The sequence below is a fragment of the Stenella coeruleoalba genome (genome assembly GCF_951394435.1).
Source record: "Stenella coeruleoalba genome assembly, chromosome: 9".
NCBI classification, from domain to species: Eukaryota; Metazoa; Chordata; class Mammalia; order Artiodactyla; family Delphinidae; genus Stenella; species Stenella coeruleoalba.
Window position 1 is genome coordinate 47,844,278 of NC_137155.1, and position 22,816 is coordinate 47,867,093.

The 22,816-nt window shown below is 39.5% G+C and overlaps 1 long non-coding RNA gene across 1 annotated transcript in view; it reads left to right on the top strand.

Annotated features, from left to right (window-relative positions):
• The first annotated feature begins 14,905 nt into the window (after positions 1-14,905).
• The window catches only part of LOC307191267, a 204,157-nt gene continuing 196,246 nt past the window's right edge, over positions 14,906-22,816 (top strand). Inside the window, exons 1-2 of the long non-coding RNA XR_013829677.1 lie at positions 14,906-15,274; positions 15,955-16,003. This is a non-coding gene — a long non-coding RNA (uncharacterized lncRNA). The remainder of the gene's footprint in view (positions 15,275-15,954; positions 16,004-22,816) is intronic.

The following is a 22,816-nucleotide window of genomic DNA, read 5'->3' on the forward strand; positions in this document are numbered from 1 at the left end:
CTGCATAGTCAGGTGAGTTCAGTATCCTATCAGATGGGCCACACCATAAGGGTTCATGTCCTTAGCTGCAGCAAAAATACATTTCACATATTGAGCCCAAACTGTACAGTGATGAAAAGTTTGTCCATCAGTGTTGAGAACCTGTGCTCCAGAAATCCCTCACTTTCTGGCCCTCTCCAGCCTCAGCTTGAAGGAATATATCAGGAGCATTTGAGTGGTAAAGTCTGTCTTTCTGTGCATCTTTTCCCAGCTGATTCTTGTTAAGAACTGTTAAAGCTTTGAGATTTTGCCTTGCTTGCAAACTAACAAGTAAGACTGCCACAGTTTCATGGATACTGGTAGAAGACAGAAGACTGCTGGGTGAGAGACAAAGGAATGTTTATTACTCGCAGTAATAACAATGGTCAGAATATAAGTTTCCCCCCCACCCCAATTCTCTGAGTCCCACAGTGTGATTTAAAAAAAACAGATGACATCTGCACATGCAGTAGGTTGCATTATAGGAGAGGAACCCTGAATTTAGGGAACCCGAATCTTTTACAACAAGCAGTAAGCTTTCCTGTGTTTGCTCTCTATTTTACTGGATGATAAACATGTTTTTCTTCCAAGGTTGTTCATGGTACAAACATCCTTGAAAATATAGTCCAGAATAAAAGAGCAATCAGTGCTTCTCTTGCAAAATGTGCAGAAACGTGAGACCCATAAAGAATTGTCTCCCAACAATCTCATACATGTACAACAGAGCTGGTGATACATTATTTTTAGGATGAAGGAGAGTTGAATTATTTTCACCCAGGACTCTAATTCCATCTTAGGCCATGTTTTCTTTTTGTAGGGTTATTATACTGATTTGGAAGATTAAGAGAAGACAAAGATGAAAAGAGTTGTTCTTGAGTGTTCAATGTACTGACAGACTCATAATTTGTCCGTCCTTAGTAAATGCTAAGTAGTGGAAGTAAATGATGCTTCACTAAATGGTGACCTTTCTTTTCAGGTTATTGCTCCTGAGTTCATGCCTCAAAAAACTACCAGTGGGTAGTACATCGGGTTTGCCAAAAAGTTTGTTTGGTTTTTTTTCCATAAAATGGCTCTATTGGCTCTCAGTTGTCTTTAACTTCATTTGAAAAAAAATGTTAGATTGTATTATGACAGCTGTCATGTCAGCATGCATTAAAAAAAATCAAAATTGGTGAATTTTTGTTTAGCCATTTTAATGTTGAAGATGGAAGAAAAGAGCAACATTTTTGGCACATTATGCTTTACTATTTCAAGAAAGGTAAAAACACAACAGAAACACAAAAAAAGATTTGTGCAGTGTATGGAGAAGGTGCTGTGACTGATCAAACGTGTTAAAAGTGGTTTGTGAAGTTTTGTGCTGGAGATTTCTAGCTGGATGATGCTCCACGGTCAGGTAGACCAGTTGAAGTTGATAGCGATCAAATGGCGATATTAACTGAGAACAATCAATGTTATACCACATGGCATATAGCCAACTTGCTCAAAATATCCAAATCAAGCGTTGAAAATCATTTGCGCCGGCTTGGTTAGGTTTATTGCTTAGATGTTTGGGTTCCACATAAGTTAAGTGAAAAAAACCTTCTTGACTGTATTCCACATGCCATTCTCTACTGAAATGTAACAAAAACGGTCTGTTTTTAAAACAAATTGTGACAGGCGATGAAAAGTGGATACAGTACAACACTGTGGAACAGAAGAGATTGTGGGACAAGCGAAATGAACCACCAACCTCACCAAAGGCCGGTCTTCATCCAAAGAAGGTGATGTTGTGTATATGGTGGGATTGGAAGGGAGTCCTCTATGATGAGCTCCTTCCGGAAAACCAAACAATTAATTTCAATGAGTACTGCTCCCAATTAGACCAACTGAAAGCAGCACTCGACAAAAAGTGTCCAGAATTAGTCAACAGAAAACACATAATTTTCTATCAGGATAACACAAGACCGCATGTTTCTTTGATGACCAGGCAGAAACTGTTACAGCTTGGCTGGGAAGTTCTGATTCATCTGCCTTATTCACCAGACATTGCACCTTTGGATTTCCATTTATTTCGATCTTTACAAAATTCTCTTAATGGAAAAAATGTCAATTCCATGGAAGACTGTAAAAGGCACCTGGAACAGTTCTTTGCTCGGAAAGATAAAAAGTTTTGGGAAGATGGAATTATGAAGTTGCCTGAAAAATGGCAGAATGTAGTGGAACAAAAGGGTGAATACATTGTTCAATAAAGTTCTTGGTGAAAATGAAAAATGTGTCTTTTATTTTTACTTTAAAACCAAAGGAACTTTTTGGCCAACCCAATACTTAGGTGTCATCTTTTCAATGTTCAATCGTTACCCAACCACTGTAAAATCATTAAAATTTGTATACCATCCTCTCCCACAAACTGGGACTTTAACCTGAACACTACACGTAGATTCTAACTTCAAAAATTGGTCCTGTAATTGTCACTGAAAAAAATCCATTTATAGATTGGGGAAACCAATTATTGTTTTGTCATTTCAGAAGTTTATAAAATTAACCTTTTAACTAATTAAAAATGATACAATGAATTCTAAACTTCAGCAGACTAAAAGTACAAAAGTGGGAGAACTTTTAAGAAACCGAGCCATTAAGGGGGCTCATTTGACGAGTGAAGAGAAAAGAATAATTAAAACAGTGTTTCTGATTCAAAGAGGCTCCAGGTCAGTCTTCTCTCTGAATAAACAACGTTTCTCAGTGGGAGCCTGGTCTGCGAGCAATTAATTTCAAATGGTAGTTTTATATGTTCTGGGAAATGTAAATATCAATACGAGAATTATCTCCCCCTCCTCTTTCACTGTATTTCCTTTCTCCAAGATGGATCATATTGCGAGGTTAGAATTCATACAGTGTTCTCTCTGCTAACCAAGAAAGAGCGGCCTGATGAATGCTCTAGGAAAGCACAGCTTTGGCAGATAAAAAGAATGGCAAGGAAAAAAAAGACGGCATTGCATCAGACTCAGATTGTTTTTCCCTGAGGAAAAGGACAGCTTCAGCCTTCTCTTTTGTGAGCTTTCAGTCTGCCATTACTCTTCTGGGTCTCCACAGAGAAGTAAATAATTTCCAGGTTGCTTTCATTTTGGAAAACAGAAAACACCCTGAGAGGATTTAAAGAAAATAGCCATGCTCATCAGAGATACCCAACTTCATGAGTCTTTGCTCTGTGGAATTCCTAGGGAGAGTTTGTCCTTGTAGTGTTTACAGAGATGGAGTTTCTTATGCTGTTTTTGTGGAGCATATATTCATGTTAGGGATTAAGCTCCATGCAAAACACAGAGAAAGAAATGTCTGGTGCATGAATGGGATAGAAACTTTCTTAAAAACACCTTTTCCTTTTCTCTATGTATTGCTGAAGTACACTTTTAAAAGTTTTTCTTTTAAAATTACATTCCAGTTGGTTATGAAACTGTTTCTCTAAGGACCATCTTTTTCATATATGTTTCTGTCCAAAGGGTATAATTTCTTGGGTTTGTAGAAGGCTGTTTTGTTCAACACATATACTACTTCTCTTCTCTGCCCATTATTATATCTCTTTTCTAATCAAATGTAACTCCTTCTGTTAGTCGTAATTATGGAGCCTTGCTATTATGCTGGTCATTGGGGGAGATTACAAAGGTGAGCATCGTCCATGACATCAGGAGTTTATAATCTAGAATTCAGCAGACCAGTACAGTAGCCACTAGCCACATGCAGCTATTGAACACTTGAAGTGCGGCAAGTATGAATAAGAAAGTGAATTTTAAATTTTATTTACTTTAATTAAAATGTAAAATATCTCAGTTTTTAAAACATGTGGAAATGATAAAAAGATAGTCTTAAGATTTATTTCACCTGTTTAGATGGACAGATTTATCAAATAAAAGAACAACATGCCCAGTTAAATTTGAATTTCAGATAAACAAGGAATGATTTTTTAGTACGAGCATATTCCTGTTTTTTATCTGGCAAGTCTACCTGTTTTCTTCACTTCTTTTAATATGACTACTAGAATATTTAAAATTACATATATGGTTCCCATGATATTTCTGTGGGATAGGATTGCTCCACAATAAATATTGTTATTCTGACTTCCTAGAATACAAAAGTTCATGAAGGCAAGGAGTTTTATAATTGTGTTTTCTGACATAAAGATAGTTGATTTCTCAAACATAAGATTTATAACATGATTTTTCCTGGGAACCAAACTGATGGGTCTTAGAAGAGTTGTTTAAAGCTAGAGGGCAAGGATGTTCAGGCGCTGGAGTTCTCTCCGTGACTGCTTGACTTCTGTCAAGCCATTGTTCCTTTCCTTTTGTCACTTTCCTTCTCAACCACGATCCATGCATTATGATTTCAGTAACACGATGGCCAGTACCACTAAATGCATTCACCTTTGGCTCTTCATTGCACCCATCAGGCATAAAGTCAGCCCCAGATTAACCCAAAGATCTGCCCTTCCTGTGTTTGCAGCTAACAGCCCAACCTGGCTGTAGAAGGTAGCACAGCAGGCCTCACTGGATATTCTATAAATGTAGAGTCAACAACTGCAAATGGGCATTTAACTTGCTGCATGTATTTTGGTCAATTCCCACCCACATTTTCTGAAAAGACTTTCAAATTCTCTGTTCTCCATAACCCTCAACATTTCTGTCCTTTCCATTGCTCTCCAAAGGTAGAATTTTCACAGAGAAAATGGAAACTGTTAGATAAGATTGTGATCTCTCATCTTCCCATTTCCAAATGTATCTCTGCCTATACCTGTATCTAATCTATGCTCCTTTCCTCCTGTCTAACAGAGGAACTGTTTGCATCCTCTTGAAAGCCCATCTGCTCACTTGCCCTTTAGCTCTGTACACTGTCTCCACGTCTATCTCCCTACCCATACCCACCACCAATAGGGAGAGTGGCCTGTCCCCATCACTGAATAGTTCTTGTTCAGAATCAACAAGGGTCTCCAGGTCTCTAAATCCAATGGACAGTTTCAGGCTGCTTATAACTTGACCTCCCTGTGGCATTTGTCACTGTTGAGCATTTATTACTTTCCTTCACTGTCTGGACACAATCCTTTTCTGCTTTCTTCCTGCTTCCTTGTTGACTTGTAATCTTTGCAGGTTCATCCTTCTCTCTCCTGACTTTAAATTATCTGAATTTTTCAGCGCTTGAGTCCTTTTTTCTTTCCAATTGGTACCATGTCCCTAGGCTCTCTCATTATGCCTCTGGCTTCTATTACCACCTATATACACAAATGTGCAACTGCAGCCCACTCCAGACCCATATTTCCCTTTGACATATTACGATTGATGTCTAGAGATCGCCTCGAGCTCAATATGCCAAAACCGAATTCATTATTTCTCCCTCTCGCCAAACCTGGTTCTTCTCAAGGGTTATCTGTTGCAATGACCCCTGCCCTCTCACCTTCATAAAGTTCAGACTTGCATTGCAGTCTGACATCTTTCTCAGCCTCCTCCGATGTTTTCCCCAATAAATCTATTGCACATTTAATTCATCTTAGTGTCTGTTTTTTGGACGAACAAGGTGAACAAAAACCTTTGGAAGATGAAGTAACAAAGAATATAGCTAAGACTGTAATATATCTCATTGAGCTCAGTCCCTTCATTTTCATAAGCAAGAATGTTGAAGCTTAGAAATCCTTAATTGGGATGGAACTGAACAAGACCTGTCATCGTCAACGTCCATATGCATAACCTCTGTTATGCAGCCTCATGTGCTTCACTGCTGGTAAATGTAACATCTCCTCAGAGGTAGACAGTGGTTCTATGCTGAATATGTTTTTAGGCATTTTCAAAGGTTAACTTTAATGTGAACTTTAATGACATATAACATACAGAAAACTACATAAATCATAAGTATCCTTCCCAATGAATTTTCACAAAGTAAACCCACCAACCTAACAACCACCCACAACACAGTATAGAACATTACTCATGCTGCAGAAGACCCTCCAAGTCGGGAGCACCCCTTCCCCTTCAAAGGAAACCTCATCCTAACTTCTAACATCAAGGACTAATTTTTAATTTACCTTAATGAAGCAGCTCAAATCCATAGATTCACAGTGCCTCAAACAAGTAGCTATGTGTATCTATAGCAATACACCATAAAACCCCAGAAACCATTCTGTTTACTCTTTCACTGCTAGAATCAAGAGCCTTTCCCTGTCCTGAATTGATAATAGTTTTTAAGAAACACATGACATCTTTGCCAGAAATTGGGCATGTCCTTTCCCCTGTGTCCCCTTGGAGAAGTTGTTTAACACCTTTAAGATTCATCTTCCTCAGCTGTAAGGTGAGGAGGATAATATTACATACTAAGACACAATAATCATGGAATAAATAAGTTAATGCATATAAAAGTTATATCATGGTATCTAGAACACAGTATAACTTCAGTGACTGCTACTTTTGTAGGAGTTATTATTAGTAATACTAATATACAAAAGTTCATACCAGAGCTTTTTAGAAGCAATGTGCTAAATTAGTGACTTCTTGTCCAACCTTGTGCAAATGACTTAGTTTTTGAGTCTTTGAATTTCTCCTCTTTTCTAAGGAGACAAAAGGTGAAGAAACAATTAATTAGCTGTTTTGTAAGTGCTGAGCTCTGCAGATGAGAAGATGAAAGGTGCCTTTTAAATATACAAATTATCCTTTTGTTTCAAAGCACAGCAGTGCAAAGGCAAGTCACTATCCTCTTGAGAGATTGATGGTCTTTTAGGAAGAGTAAAAGTCATAGTAACTTTTGAAATCCCTCAAGAATACTTGGATTACATTCTAAAACAAAAACCTCTATCTCCATTCTAGAAAAAAGAGAACTACTATATTGAAAAAGTAATCCAAAATTAGTTTCCCCTGAAGTAATGAAGTTAATAGCCATAAAGGCACAGATATATGTACACTGTTATAAATGGCAGGGATTGGGAGGTATGCTACAGAGGAGTCAAGAATCCTGAGATCCAGTCTCTTCTGCCGTCCAGTTCTATGGCTTTGGGCAAATCATCTTACTTTTTTAGGACTCAATTTTCTTGCCTGTAAAATGAAGTTCTTAGTTCAATAATTTTATAATTCTACTGGGCACACCACTTTTTTTTATACTATCGTCCCAGTGAAAAATTTGAAACATGTATGTTAATTGTTGATAGAACCAAGATTTTCAGAGGATATAGAATCATATTCAAAACCAAGTCTAAACACCAAATTCAACTCTGTGTGTGTGTGTGTGTGTGTGTGTGTGTGTGTGTTGGAGTGGTTCAGACACTGACAGAAAGGAGTTTATAAAGAAAAGAAAGAAAGAGGATACTGTGGGTGACAAGAGAATGAGTGTTTATAGTTTTGACTGCTAGATTTCTTGTTTCTGAATATAGCTTGAACCTGAGTGTTCTCAGTTTGGAATTCAGACAGGTGGTGTGACACAGTGGAAATAGTACTGAAATAACCATCAAGAATTTAGGTTCTAATAGCTATTCTGTCTGATTAGTAGTGTGATATTTGACATGTCATTTCACCTCCTGGGTATTCTCAGATGTAAAAAAGAAGTGGTTGGATGTGAAGACTCAGGCCCCTTACAGTTCTTAAAGTCTTTGATTTTTTTTTTTCACATGTACAACAGCTGAAAGAATTTATTATCAGCTCATCTGCACTGCAGGAAAAGTTAGAGGGAATCCTTCAGGCAGAAGGAGCATGTAATACTTTTATATGTTAAGAAATGAATGGCGACATGGTTCTACACAAAGGAATTAAGGACACTGGAAATAACGGCATGGGTAAATAGGTGATATTTTTCTATTCAGATACCTTTAAAGGACAGTTGACTGTTTAAGCAAAAATAATAACAGTGTACTGTGGGGTTTATACCATATATATATGTTAAATGTATGACAATAGTAGCATAAAAGGCAGGAGGGGAATAGCAGCATTATTCATAAGTTCCAAAGATGAACAACCCAAAAGTCCACCAACAAATGACTGGACAAAGGGTGGTACATACAGACAATGGAACATTACTCAGCTTTTTTTTTTTTTTTTTATGTCCATGCCTCACTCTCGCTTTGTCACAGCTTCCCCTTCCCCCTCCCCATATCCTCAAGTCCATTCTCTAGTAGGTCTGTGTCTTTATTCCTGTCTTACCCCTAGGTTCTTCATGACATTTTTTTTTCTTAAATTCCATATATATGTGTTAGCATACGGTATTTGTCTTTCTCTTTCTGACTTACTTCACTCTGTATGACAGACTCTAGGTCTATCCATCTCATTACAAATAGCTCAATTTCGTTTCTTTTTATGGCTGAGTAATATTCCATTGTACATATGTACCACATCTTCTTTATCCATTCATCCGATGATGGACACCTAGGTTGTTTCCATCTCTGGGCTACTGTAAATAGAGCTGCAATGAACATTTTGGTACATGACTCTTTTTTTTTTTTTTCTGTGGCACTCGGGCCTCTCACTGTTGTGGCCTCTCCCGTTGTGGAGCACAGGCTCTGGAAGCGCAGGCTCAGCGGCCATGGCTCATGGGCCCAGCCACTCCGCAGCATATGGGATCTTCCCGGACCGGGGCAGGAACCCGTGTCCCCTGCATCGGCAGGCGGACTCTCAACCACTGCGCCACCAGGGAAGCCCTACATGACTCCTTTTGAATTATGTTTTTCTCAGGGTATATGCCCAGTAGTGGGATCGCTGGGTCAGATGGTAGTTCTATTTGTAGTTTTTTAAGGAACCTCCATACTGTTCTCCACAGTGGCTGTATCAATTTTCATTCCCACCAACAGTGCAAGAGGGTTCCCTTTTCTCGACACCCTCTCCAGCATTTATTGTTCCTAGATTTTTTGATGATGGCCATTCTGACTGGTGTGAGATGATCTCTCATTGTAGTTTTGATTTGCATTGCTCTAATGATTAATGAAGTTGAGCATTCTTTCATGTGTTTGTTGGCAGTCTGTATATCTTCTTTGGAGAAATGTCTATTTAGGTCTTCTGCCCATTTTTGGATTGGGTTGTTTGTTTTTTGGTTATTGAGCTGCATGAGCTGCTTATAAGTTTTGGAGATTAATCCTTTGTCAGTTGCTTCATTTGCAAATATTTTCTCCCATTCTGAGGGTCTTTTGGTCTTGTATATGGTTTCCTTTGCTGTGCAAAAGCTTTTAAGTTTTATTAGGTTCCATTTGTTTATTTTTCTTTCCATTTCTCTAGGAGGTGGGTCAAAAAGGATCTTGCTGTGATTTATGTCATAGAGTGTTCTGCCTATGTTTTCCTCTAAGAGTTTGATAGTTTCTGGCCTTACATTTAGGTCTTTAATCCATTCTGAGCTTATTTTTGTGTATGGTGTTAGGGAGTAATCTAATCTCATACTTTTACATGTACCTGTCCAGTTTTCCCAGCACCACTTATTGAAGAGGCTGTCCTTTCTCCACTGTACATTTCTGCCTCCTTTATCAAAGATAAGGTGACCATATGTGCATGGGTTTATCTCTGGGCTTTCTATCCTGTTCCATTGATCTATCTTTCTGTTTTTGTGCCAGTACCATTACTGTCTTGATTACTGTAGCTTTGTAGTATAGTGTGAAGTCAGGGAGCCTGATTGCTCCAGCTCTGTTTTTCATTCTCAAGATTGTTTGGCTATTCGGGGTCTTTTGTATTTCCATACAAATTGTGAAATTTTTTGTTCTAGTTCTGTGAAAAATGCCAGTGGTAGTTTGATAGGGATTGCATTGAATCTGTAGATTGCTTTGGGTAGTAGAGTCATTTTCACAATGTTGATTCTTCCCATCCAAGAACATAGTATATCTCTCCATCTATTTGTATCATCTTTAATTTCTTTCATCAGTGTCTTATAATTTTCTGCATACAGGTCTTTTGTCTCCATAGGTAGGTTTATTCTTAGATATTTTATTCTTTTTGTTGCAATGGTAAATGGGAGTGTTTTCCTGATTTCACTTTCAGATTTTTCATCATTAGTGTATAGGAATGCCAGAGATTTCTGTGCATTAACTTTGTATCCTGCTACTTTACCAAATTCATTGATTAGCTCTAGTAGTTTTCTGGTAGCATTTTTAGGATTCTCTATGTATAGTATCATACCATCTGCAAATAGTGACAACTTTACTTCTTTTCTGATTTGGATTCCTTTTATTTCCTTTTCTTCTCTGATTGCTGTGGCTAAAACTTCCAAAACTATGTTGAATAAAAGTGGTGAGAGTGGGCAGCCTTGTCTTGTTCCTGATCTTAGTGGAAATGCTTTCAGTTTTTCACCATTGAGGATGATGTTGGCTGTGGGTTTGTCATATACGGCCTTTATTATGTTGAGGAAAGTTCCCTCTATGCCTACTTTCTGCAGGGTTTTTATCATAAATGGGTGTTGAATTTTGTCGAAAGCTTTCTCTGCATCTATTGAGATGATCATATGGTTTTTCTCCTTCAATTTGTTAATATGGTTTATCACATTGATTGATTTGCGTATATTGAAGAATCCTTGCATTCCTGGAATAAACCCCACTTGATCATGGTGTATGATCCGTTTAATGTGCTGTTGGATGCTATTTGCTATATTTTGTTGAGGATTTTTGCATCTATGTTCATCAGTGACATAGGCCTGTAGTTTTCTTTCTCTGTGACATCCTTGTCTAGTTTTGGTATCAAGGTGATGGTGGCCTCGTAGAATGAGTTTGGGAGTGTTCCTCCCTCTGCTATATTTTGGAAGAGTTTGAGAAGGATTGGTGTTAGCTCTTCTCTAAATGTTTGATAGAATTCGCCTGTGAAGCCATCTGGTCCTGGGCTTTTGTTTGTTGGAAGATTTTTAATCACAGTTTCAATTTCAGTGCTTGTGATTGGTCTGTTCATATTTTCTATTTCTTCCTGATTCAGTCTTGGCAGGTTGTGCTTTTCTAAGAATTTGTCCATTTCTTCCAGGTTGTCCATTTTATTGGCATAGGGTTGCTTGTAGTAATCTCTCATGATCTTTTGTATTTCTGCAGTGTCAGTTGTTACTTCTCCTTTTTCATTTGTAATTCTATTGATTTGAGTCTTCTCCCTTTTTTTTTCGTTTTTTAAATTTTATTTATTTATTTATTTATGGCTGTGTTGGGTCTTCATTTCTGTGCGAGGGCTTTCTCTCGTTGTGGCAAGTGGAGGCCACTCTTCATCGCGGTGCGCGGGCCTCTCACTATCGCACCCTCTCTTGTTGCGGAGCACAGGCTCCAGATGCGCAGGCTCAGTAATTGTGGCTAACGGACCTAGTTGCTCCGCGGCATGTGGGATCTTCCCAGACCAGGGCTCAAACCTGTGTCCCCTGCATTAGCAGGCAGATTCTCAACCACTGCGCCACCAGGGAAGCCCCGCTTCTCCCTTTTTTTCTTGATGAGTCTGGCTAATGGTTTATCAATTTTGTTTATCTTCTCAAAGAACCACCTTTTAGTTTTATTGATCTTTGCTATCGTTTCCTTCATTTCGTTTTCATTTATTTCTGATCTGATTTTTATGATCTCTTTCCTCCTGCTAACTTTGGGGGGTTTTTTGTTCTTCTTTCTCTAGTTGCTTTAGGTGCAAGGTTAGGTTGTTTATTCGAGATGTTTCCTGTTTCTTAAGGTGGGCTTGTATTGCTATAAACTTCTCTCTTAGAACTACTTTTGCTGCATCCCATAGATTTTAGGTTGTCGTGTCTCCATTGTCACCTGTTTTTAGGTATTTTTTTAATTTCCTCTTTGATTTCTTCAGTGATCACTTCGTTATTAAGTAGTGTATTGTTTAGCCTCCATGTGTTTGTATTTTTTACAGATCTTTTCCTGTAATTAATATCTAGTCTCATGGCGTTGTGGTCAGAAAAGATACTTGAAACAATTTCAATTTTCTTAAATTTACCAAGGCTTGACTTGTGACCCAAGATATGATCTTTCCTGCAGAATGTTCCATGAGCACTTGAGAAAAATGTGTATTCTGTTGTTTTTGGATGGAATGTCCTATAAATATCAATTAAGTCCATCTTGTTTAATGTATCATTTAAAGCTTGTGTTTCCTTATTTATTTTCATTTTGGATGATCTGTCCATTGGTGAAAGTGGGGTGTTAAAGTCCCCTACTATGAATGTGTTACTGTCGATTTCCCCTTTTATGGCTGTTAGTATTTGCCTTATGTATTGAGGTGCTCCTCTGTTGGGTGCATAAATATTTACAATTGTTATATCTTCTTCTTGGATCAATCCCTTGATCATTATGTAGTGTCCCTCTTTGTCTCTTCTAATAGTGTTTATTTTAAAGTCTATTTTGTCTGATATGAGAATTGCTACTCCAGCTTTCTTTTGGTTTCCATTTGCCTGAAATACCTTTTTCCATCCCCTAACTTTCAGTCTGTATGTGTCTCTAGGTCTGAAGTGGGTCTCTTGTAGACAGTAAATATATGGGTCTTGTTTTTGTATCCATTCAGCCAATCTGTGTCTTTTGGTGGGAGCATTTGGTCCATTTACATTTAAGGTAATTATTGATATGTATGTTCCTATTCCCATTTTCTAAATTGTTTTGGGTGCGTTATTGTACGTCTTTTCCTTCTCTTGTGTTTCTTGCCTAGAGAAGTTCCTTTAGCAGTTGTTGTAGAGCTGGTTTGGTGGTGCTGAACTCTCTCAGCTTTTGCTTGTCTGTAAATGTTTTAATTTCTCCATCAAATCTGAATGAGATCCTTGCTGGGCAGAGTAATCTTGGTTGCAGATTTTTCTCCTTCATCACTTTAAATATGTCCTGCCAGTCCCTTCTGGCTTGCAGAGTTTCTGCTGAGAGATCAGCTGTTAACCTTATGGGGATTCCCTTGTGTGTTATTTGTTGTTTTTCCCTTGCTGCTTTTAATATGTTTTCTTCGTATTTAATTTTTGACAGTTTGATTAATATGTGTCTTGGCCTATTTCTCCTTGGATTTATCCTGTATGGGACTCTCTGTGCTTCCTGGACTTGATTAACTATTTCCTTTCCCATATTAGGGAAGTTTTCAACTATAATCTCTCCAAATACCTTCTCAGTCCCTTTCTTTTTCTCTTCTTCTTCTGGAACCCCTATAGTTCGAATGTTGGTGCGTTTAATGTTGTCCCAGAGGTCTCTGAGACTGTCCTCAGTTCTTTTCATTCTTTTTTCTTTATTCTGCTCTGCAGTAGTTACTTCCACTATTTTATCTTCCAGGTCACTCATCCGTTCTTCTGCCTCAGTTATTCTGCTATTGATCCCATCTAGAGTATTTTAAATTTCATTTATTGTGTTGTTCATCATTGTTTGTTTCACCTTTAGTTCTTCTAGGTCCTCGTTAAATGTTTCTTACATTTTGTCTATTCTATTTCCAAGATTTTGGATCATCTTTACTATCATTATTCTGAATTCTTTTTCAGGTAGACTGCCTATTTCTTCTTCATTTGTTACGTCTGGTGGGTTTTTATCTTGTTCCTTCATCTGCTGTGTGTTTTTCTGTCTTCTCATTTTGTTTTTGTTACTTTTTGGGGGTCTCCTTTTTGCAGGCTGCAGGCTTGTAGTTCCCATTGTTTTTGGTGTCTGTCCCGAGTGGCTCAGGTTGGTTCAGTGGGTTGTGTAGGCTTCCTGGTGGAGGGGACTAGTGCCTGTGTTCTGGTGGATGAGGCTGGATCTTGTCTTTCTGGTGGGCAGGTCCACGTCTGGTGGTGTGTTTTGGGGTGTCTGTGGACTTATTATGGTTTTAGGCAGCCTCTCTGCTAATGGGTGGGGTTGTGTTCCTGTCTTGCTAGTTGTTTGGCATAGGATGTCCAGCACTGTAGCTTGCTGGTCGTTGAGTGAAGCTGGGTGCTGGTGTTGAGATGGAGGTCTCTGGGAGATTTTCACCGTTTGATATTATGTGATGCTGGGAGGTCTCTTGTGGACCAGTGTCCTGAAGTTGGCTCTCCTACCTCAGAGGCACAGCACTGACTCCTGGCTGTAGCACCAAGAGCCTTTCATCAACACGGCTCAGAATAAAAGGGAGAAAAAGTAGAAAGAAAGAATTAGTAGAAGTAGAAAGAAAGAAAGAAAGAAAGAGAGGGAGGGAGGGAGGAAGGGAGGAAGGAAGGAAGGAGGGAAGGAAGGAAAAAAAGCAAGCAAGAAAGAAGATAAAGTAAAATAAAATAAAGTAAGATAAAATATAGTAAAGTTATTAAAATAAAAAAATAATTGTTAAGAAAAAAAAAAAACGGACAGATAGAACCCTAGGACAAATGGTGGAAGCAAAGCTATACAGTATAAATCTTGCTCTCAAAGTCCATCTCCTCAATTTGGGATGATTCGTTGTCTATTCATGTATTCCACAGACATCAAGTTGATTGTGGAGCTTTTTTTTTTTTTTGTGGTACGCGGGCCTCTCACTGTTGTGGCCTCTCCCGTTGCGGAGCACAGGCTCCAGACGCGCAGGCTCAGCGGCTATGGCTCATGAGCCCAGCCACTCCGCGGCATGTGGGATCTTCTCGGACCGGGGCACAAACCCGTGTCCCCTGCATCGGCAGGCAGACTCTCAACCACTGTGCCACCAGGGAAGCCCGATTGTGGAGCTTTAATCCGCTGTTTCTGAGGCTGCTGGGAGAGATTTCCCTTTCTCTTCTTTGTTCTCACAGCTCCCGGGGGCTCAGCTTTGGATTTGGCCCCGCCTCTGCGTGTAGGTCACTGGAGGGCGTCTGTTCTTCACTCAGACAGGACGGGGTTAAAGGAGCCGCTGATGCAGCGGCTCTGGCTCACTCAGGCCTGGGGGGAGGGAGGGGCACGGAGGGCGGGGCGAACCTGCGGAGGCAGAGGCCGGCGTGACGTTGCACCAGCGTGAGGCGCGCCGTGCGTTCTCCCGGGGAAGTTGTCCCTGGATCCCGGGACCCTGGCAGTGGCGGGCTGGACAGGCTCCCCGGAAGAGGGGTGTGGATAGTAACCTGTGCTCGCACACAGGCTTCTTGGTGGCGGCAGCAGCAGCCTTAGCGTCTCACGCCCGTCTCTGGGGTCCGCGCTTTTAGCCGCGGCTCGCGCCCGTCTCTGGAGCTCCTTTAAGCAGCGCTGTTAATCCCCTCTCCTCGCGCACCAGGAAGCAAAGGGAAGAAAAAGTCTCTTGCCTCTTCGGCAGGTCCAGACTTTTCCCCGGACTCCCTCCAGGCTAGCCGTGGCGCACTACCCCCCTGCAGGCCGTGTTCACGCCGCCAACCCCAGTCCTCTCCCTGCGCTCCGACCGAAGCCCGAGCCTCAGCTCCCAGCCCCGCCCGCCCCGGCGGGTGAGCAGACAAGCCTCTTGGGCTGGTGAGTGCTGGTCGGCCCTGATCCTCTGTGCGGGAATCTCTCCGCTTTGCCCTCCGCACCCCTGTTGCTGTGCTCTCCCCCGCGGCCCCAAAGATTTCCCCCTCCGCCACCCGCAGTCTCAGCCCGCGAAGGGGTTTCCTAGTCTGTGGAAACCATTCCTCCTTCACAGCTCCCTCCCACTGGTGCAGGTCCTGTCCCTATCCTTTTGTCTCTCTCTCTTCTTTTTTCTTTTGCCCTACCCGGGTACGTGGGGGGTTTCCTGCCTTTTGGGATGTCTGAGGTCTTCTGCCAGCGTTCAGTAGGTGTTCTGTAGGAGTTGTTCCACGTGTGGATGTATTTCTGGTGTATCTGTGGGGAGGAAGGTGATCTCCGCGTTTTACTCTTAGACCATCTTCCCGGAAGCCCTGGTCTTTGATTTTTTAAGAGGAGAACGAAACAATTTTACTGTGTGGTGTGGGTATTGGGTGGAGTGGCTTTATGCACTGGTCAATCTGAGGCTTATAATTAGAGAAGAGTCCAGGCAAAACTTTGTGCCTTATTTTTTTCAGGACATTTGAGAGATTTATAACTTTAATTTTGTTTTAGTCAGCTATATTCACAGTAATGCTGTATAACAAACACTGCAAAATTTGCTAGCTTCTAGCAAAAAATTCATTTATTTCTCACTCATGCCTTTGCAGGTCTCCTGAAGTTTGGCTGATGTCGGCTGGACTAGATTCCAGGTTGCAGGTTAGTTTGGGGTGTCTATATGGGACTAATGGAATATCCTGGGTGTGTGGACTATCTCAGGGTTATGTAGACCTGCAAGAGGGCAAGTCCAATTGCTCAGGTAAATTTCAATTTCTTTTTCTGTCTTCAACTTTTATTTATTTAATTTGGAAATTGAGTTATCATTGTTTATAATGTTATATAAGTTTCATGTGTACAACATTATACTTCCACTTTATACACCACAGCACGCTCACCACCAGAAGTTTAGTTTTCATCTGTCACCATACAATTAACCCCCTTTACTCATTTTGCCCTCCCCTCATTCCCCTTCCCCTCTGGTAACCACTAATTTGTTCTTCTGTATCTGTGTGTTTTTGTTTGGCTTGGTTTGCTCATTTTCATTTTTGTTTTGTTTTGTTTTTTGCAAATTTTGATTTTTAGGCTGAGGTTGTCTTTGCTAATGTCCCACTGGCCAAAGCAAATCATATGACCAAGTCCAAAGTTAAGGGGCTTAGAAGTATACTCTATTTACCATAAGACCATGGCAAAACTACAGGTGGATAGCACTACTATAGGAGAGTAAAAGACTTTGGACCAATAATTCAATTTACGGCAACTTGATATATGTGTGTGAGTATGTGGATGTGTAATAGAACAAGGAAAACAAAAGAGGATTCTGAGTGGCTTAGGTAAGAGAACCACATACGTTTGAGGAGAAGGATCTAGGTTCTATAACTCAATACCAATTATTGATTAACTTCTATATACCTGTCTTCTGTACCCATTGGTGAAGTAGTTTCTTGTACTCTATATTGTTGGCTCAATAATGCTGCTAATGACTTTCTATAGAGAAACTATTCTAATCATGCTCAATAATAGCCTCCACATGGTTAAGTATCACAGTCAATTCTCAATTCCCACCATATTTGACCTACCAGTGGCATTTGACGTAGTTGAATGCTCTGTCTTTCTGTACGCTTTCTCACTTCACTTTACTTCTGCTCATTGGCCAGAGCTAGTCACATGGCTCCCTCCAACTTCAAGGAAAGCTGGAAAAGTAAGGAACCTATGGATATTCAGGGAGCACTGACTGCTTCTGCCACATTTCTGAAGGATTCTCTGAGCCTACTTTATTTCCCTCTCTTGTGACTTTGGGGTTGTGCCTCATATCTCCTCCATATACTGATGACACTCTCTAAGGGTAAGCATTTGCTAAATGGATACATGAATAAAATGGCCCCAAAGGGAACACAGAAAGGAGGAAGAAAGAAGTAGTGGACACATAAATGATAACCTATCTAAGTAAGAGGCACTGTGGTGTCGGCACCACTTACTAGCTGGTGATGTGGGCAAGTTTTTTAACCTCGCTGTGCTTCAGTTATCTGTAAAGATAGGAGTGATAATAATAGCACCTACCTCATAGGATCTTTTGAGGACACAATTAATATACATGAGTTACTTAGAACAGTGCCTGGCACGTGGAAAGTATAATAAGCGCTAGCTATAACTATTTCATGAATTGAACAATTAAATTCTAAATAATAGAGAACTGAAGCTATAAGTGATAGCAAATTTATAAAATTTTAAATTGTCTCCCATATAAACCCCAGCCTAATGAGAGAGATTCTCATTTTAATGTTTTATTACCAGGATTATGGAAACACATAAAAGAATAAAAACAGAATGTGTTATTTCTCTGCACATGTGGCACTTTGGCTAGAGGTGATTTTTTTTTTTTTTTTTTTGAAAAGCAGAACAAGAGCATTTTGGAAATGGAACAGACCCAGTGAGTAGGGGGCACTTACGATGTGTTTTGTAATTGCACACCATATTGTTTTATCGAAACGCTTCTCATTTAGTGTCAAGGGACCATGATGAGTGTCTTGGGGTCTAAGGGCCTTGTGAGAAGCCTGCAGAGAACTCAAGCCCACCCCTGCTGATGTGGCCCTGTGATGATGGCTTTTCTTCTAAACTGTCAGCAGGAAGGTTTTCTTACTGCCTTCTTTCCCTCTGCATTTCCAACAAGGAAGAACAGCTGAGGCAAATGAGACAGAATCTTTTTCCAATTACATAGTATGCATATTTCATTTCAGCTGCCGCCTATGAGAAACATGATACTGAGTGAGTTAGTGGTGCTGAGGCAAAACCAGCCTACAAAAGGTTTGGGGGGTACATTGTTAAATTTCCAGAAGATTATTTGGGTGAAATAGTTTGGTAGGTTAATTATCAGACTGAAAGGTTTAAGGTATTTAGTTGCTATAGAGGAGAAATTGCAGCCCTAAATAGAGTCCCAAATTACTTTTAAAGCACAAAATGGTAAAAACATAAAAATGTGACAAATCAATCTGGCTTTTTAGACCGTAATTGTTTTGAAGGGGAGAGGGTAGAGCTTTTAGAGGAGAGGTGATTTACTTGGTGGCACTTAGCCGCTCACTTTTACTCTGAGGAAGGGTATATGTGAATTGACTTTTCTTACTTCACATCATCATTTAACTCTTAACTCTTCATAAATGTTCCTGAGGGAAAAGGCCAAGTTGGAATTTTCCCTGTGCTGAACTAAGTAAAACATCAGCCGAAATTCAAACTTAACATTTTTTGAAAAAACATAACTTCTGAACAAGAATCTAAATTGAGTTATGTTTTCTGTTCCTTTCTCTATCTCTTATGTCTTATTGCTTTGGATCCCTCTCCCTCTCTCTCCCTTGGAAGAATCCTTCCTTATTTCTCTTTCCTTTTTTTTTTTTCTCCTTTCTGTCTCAAACATCCTTTGATAATCTAATCTACAATGGAGCAAATACTATGCTGTGTCCTGGGGAAGGGGCGGTGATGGATGATGGAGAGGGACGAAATGAAAATCTTTTCTCTGTTCCCAAGAAATGCACAGACTTCTGGGGCTGATCCATGTATAAACATAGTCTTATAATTCAGGTTGCCTGGATTGGGGCATTTGGTCATGCTGAGGTCTAGAAGATCTCTCCCAAGTCTCCTGATTTAGGGATATAGACCAGTATAAATTCCAGCTCTGCTACTTACTAGTTGGGTGACCTGAGGTAAGTTTCTTGAACTCTTGTAGCCTTAGTCTTTCTGGTCTGTAAAATGGGCATGATACTTAGTTGAAGATCATGAATAAGGATGGAATTCAAATACACAGGAAGATGAATGAGCAGCCTACTGCAATAGTAATACTGTAGTAATGCAGGTATAATGAGGGCTTGAAGTAAGGAAGGATGCACAGTACCAAGGGGATGAAGAGGAGGGTGAAGAAATATTCAATTGACAGACCTGGGAGGGCTTAGATACAAGCTGGTTGCAAGGGGGAGTGGAGGAGTCAAAGGTAAGGAGGATTTGGAGGTTTCTGGCTTTGGTCTCTGGTGATGCCATTAACTGGGAATAGAAATTCAGTAAAAATAAAATCTACTTTGGGTCTTTGTTTTGAAAGCGCTGCAAAATATTCAAGTAGAGATACCCAGAAGGTAATTTGAAACATAAGTCTAGAGAAGTCATCAAATTTCAATACGTATTTGCTAAGCACATAACATGTGCGGGATGATCTGTGAGGCACTGAATGTGGAATGGTTATAAAGAGACTTAATTATTCCTTTGCTTTCCAGTGGAGGAGAAAGATGTAAAATAAATACTATCACAGTGAACTATAGAACTAAAAATATATAGGTTATATTAAGGAAGATCACAAAGTGCTCTGAAAATATCTAGTAGGAGGTGCTAATTTAGATTGGGAGGTTTGGGGAGGTCTCTTTGAGGAGATGTAAGCTGACTGACAGTGAATTTGACTTAGCTGAGTGTAATTAACTCCTAGACTGTAACTGCCATGACTTTCCCCCATGGTTGCATGTTGGCGACTATAGCTCTATATAGTAATCTACATTTTAGCAGAAGGAATCAGTAAGAGGAAGGAGTGCTTCCTATGTATTGCAGGAACATCAGCATAGACTTCATCTTACATCTAATTAATCAGAACTGCATCACATCTCTAGCCCTAGATGGAGGGTGATGAAGGAGAAGAGGTTGGAAATTCAGGTTGGGACATTTGGCCAGTGGTATCCGCTACGTTAAGGAAGAATAATGTCTTCAAAGTTGAGAGAGAAGAAAGTTTCAAGAAGGTGAATTGGCAGCAAAATCAAATGTCATGGAGGTGGAGAAAGATGAGCTCTGAAACAAAACTACGGATTTGACATTTAGAAGGGCAGAGACCCTGCCCACTGTGCTCTCTGCTGTATTCCAGACACCTTCTCCAGCGCCTGGGACAGAGAAGGCAATTAATCACTGACTAGGGAAATTAATCTGGCTGCAGTGTATTAGATGTATTGCATGCATAAAGGTCTGTATTGATCATCCAGTATAAATTAAATTCTAATTTTCTCTAAGTAAATACTTTCTGGAAAGAGTGAGCGTCTGGAGAGTTATCCTTCATATGTACATCAGAAACCAGTTAGGAGGAATAGACTAGAACTTAAAAAATACTTCCCCAAAGCTCAATGAAACAAGAGAAAGGAGCTACCTGGAAGAATTTGCTTACCTCTGTAACTTTAGTAGCTGTTTTTAGTAGTGACAGATGGTTTGTAGATAGGGCAAAGCTGTTTAAGTATCATTAGAGCTATTTATTTTTATGTTCTTTTGTTATAGGAAAGATTCACAGCAGTTTTCTGTCTTATAGAATGGAAGAAAAATTTCTGTGAAAGCCATTTATGTTATCAAACGTATTCAATTAATATCTTATATTTGCATGACAGTTTAGAGCTCGCAAAGCACATTTAAATATAACATCTCATTTGATTATCTCAGCCATATGAGAGGTTATTAGGGCAAGTGTCATTAACCTCCCCATTTTATCATTTAAAAAAATTGAAGAGATCTTAAGTAATTTACTAAAAACTCACACAGTGCTAAGAGAGTGAACCAGGATTCGAACATGAATTTTAATTCCTAATTCAGTGTCCTATCAGTGGGTAAATAAATTTTTGAAATGCTCCCTTCTCTTTGCAGAGACTGCTAAGAAAAGATGAAAGGGGCCAGACTTTGGATATGGATGAGACTATTAATTGCAAGGCATACTTTACTCAGGGATCCTGTGTTAAGTGGTGTTTGTAATGTAGAATAACTACAGGATAATTTCTTTTTCCGTTGGGGAATCACATTTTTTTGGGTCTGCTCTTCATTTGTGGTATTCTTTGCACGTGGTCAAGTATTTATTGTCCATGCATTATTTTAGTTGGAAGTAAGAACAAACTTCACAGAAGAGGTAAGTTATATGTACATGAGGTAACTTGATCTGATTTAAAGCCTGGTTAGAATTTACCATCTCAGGATTCAGGATTTAACTCCTTAGGGAGCATAGCTTTCCTTGCGGACATTCTGTCTTTCATTCCTATTTTACATTTCTATCTCAGTTTCAAAACTGAGTTTTACCTGATTTCCCTCCTTTCTTCTGGCATATTCTGTGGCTTGCCATATGCAACCAATCCATGCACTTTGAGCCCTTCTGGGGGAAGTGTTGATATGTTTACTTGGATCCTTTAAATTCCCTGCCTCATCTTCCTTGTGACCAATGACAGGATAATGCACCTATCTTCTCAAAAAGAAAAGCACTAACTATATATCTATTTGCGGTCCATAATTCCAAGGTTTTATTTTGTGAGGAAAAAAGATGAAGAAGAGAAATAACTCACTATCCTGTAAAAGATACTTAAATTGTAAATTATTACCCATTTGATTTGACAAAGCCTAAGTCTGTGGGCCTTGAGGCTGCGAGCAGTTCTGAGCTGCCTGACAGATAAATGAGAGCTGCTGATCCAGGTGAGCAATGGAGCTGAGGGACTCACTTGTCACCAGGTGACTTTGGAGATTATGACTCTCTGTGCTTGAGAAGCCTTGCAGGTGGATGTGTGCAATAAATCAAAACTAATCATATCCTGAAGAGAACAACAGCTGTGTTTATGCCCTTATGGGGTTATGTTGACCCTCCCTAGTGGGCCTCCTAGAAGTGTTAGATTTGAGGACTTGCTAATAGTTATCTGAAACACGTTTTGAATCCATTTATTAAAGTATTAAAGATTTATTTTGTATCTTTCTTCCAGGGTTCAGGTTTTGGTATTTTCATTCATTCACTCAACAAACCATTCTTAATATTTTCTGTGTGCCAGATGCTGGCCACTGAGATGCAAAGATGAACTAGGCAATGTCTTTATAATTAAGAAACTTACATCTAGTAAAGAAGGTAAAACACATAGACCACGAAAGAAAAACATGTGGCACAGGAATATTTATTAATAGTATTTTATGTATTAATATATTTAACAGAAAGACAAATAAGAGAAGAAATGGAAGGGGTAGGTATGTATAGAAAGAGTAGGCAAAAGAAAGGATCAGTACGGATATAATATACTCACATTCTATATTATTGACGGCTTTCAAATGCAGAACACTTTTTTGAAAATAAATGATTGTTTGCAGTGATAGTCAGCTAAAATTATCTAGTCATAAGGAATCAAAAGAGCAGTGAATTTGTTTGAAAAGTGTAATTACTGAGGCTTCCAAATAAGCAAAACCCAGCAATTATAAACTGATGAATTTGTCTTCATCTAATGTGCTTACCCACATTAGAGTCTTCTGTACAATTTTTGGCACTAGAATTTGAGAATAATATGGAGAGCTTGGAAAGATTCAGAATAACATTTCAAAAATGTATTAAAATGAGATCCTCAGCAGGGACAGTACCAAGTGGCTTGAGGAGGGGGGGAATTTAACCCTTCAAGCCCTCAAATAAAGATGCAATGCAAGTAAAACAGTGTCCTGAGTATTCACATGCAGCTT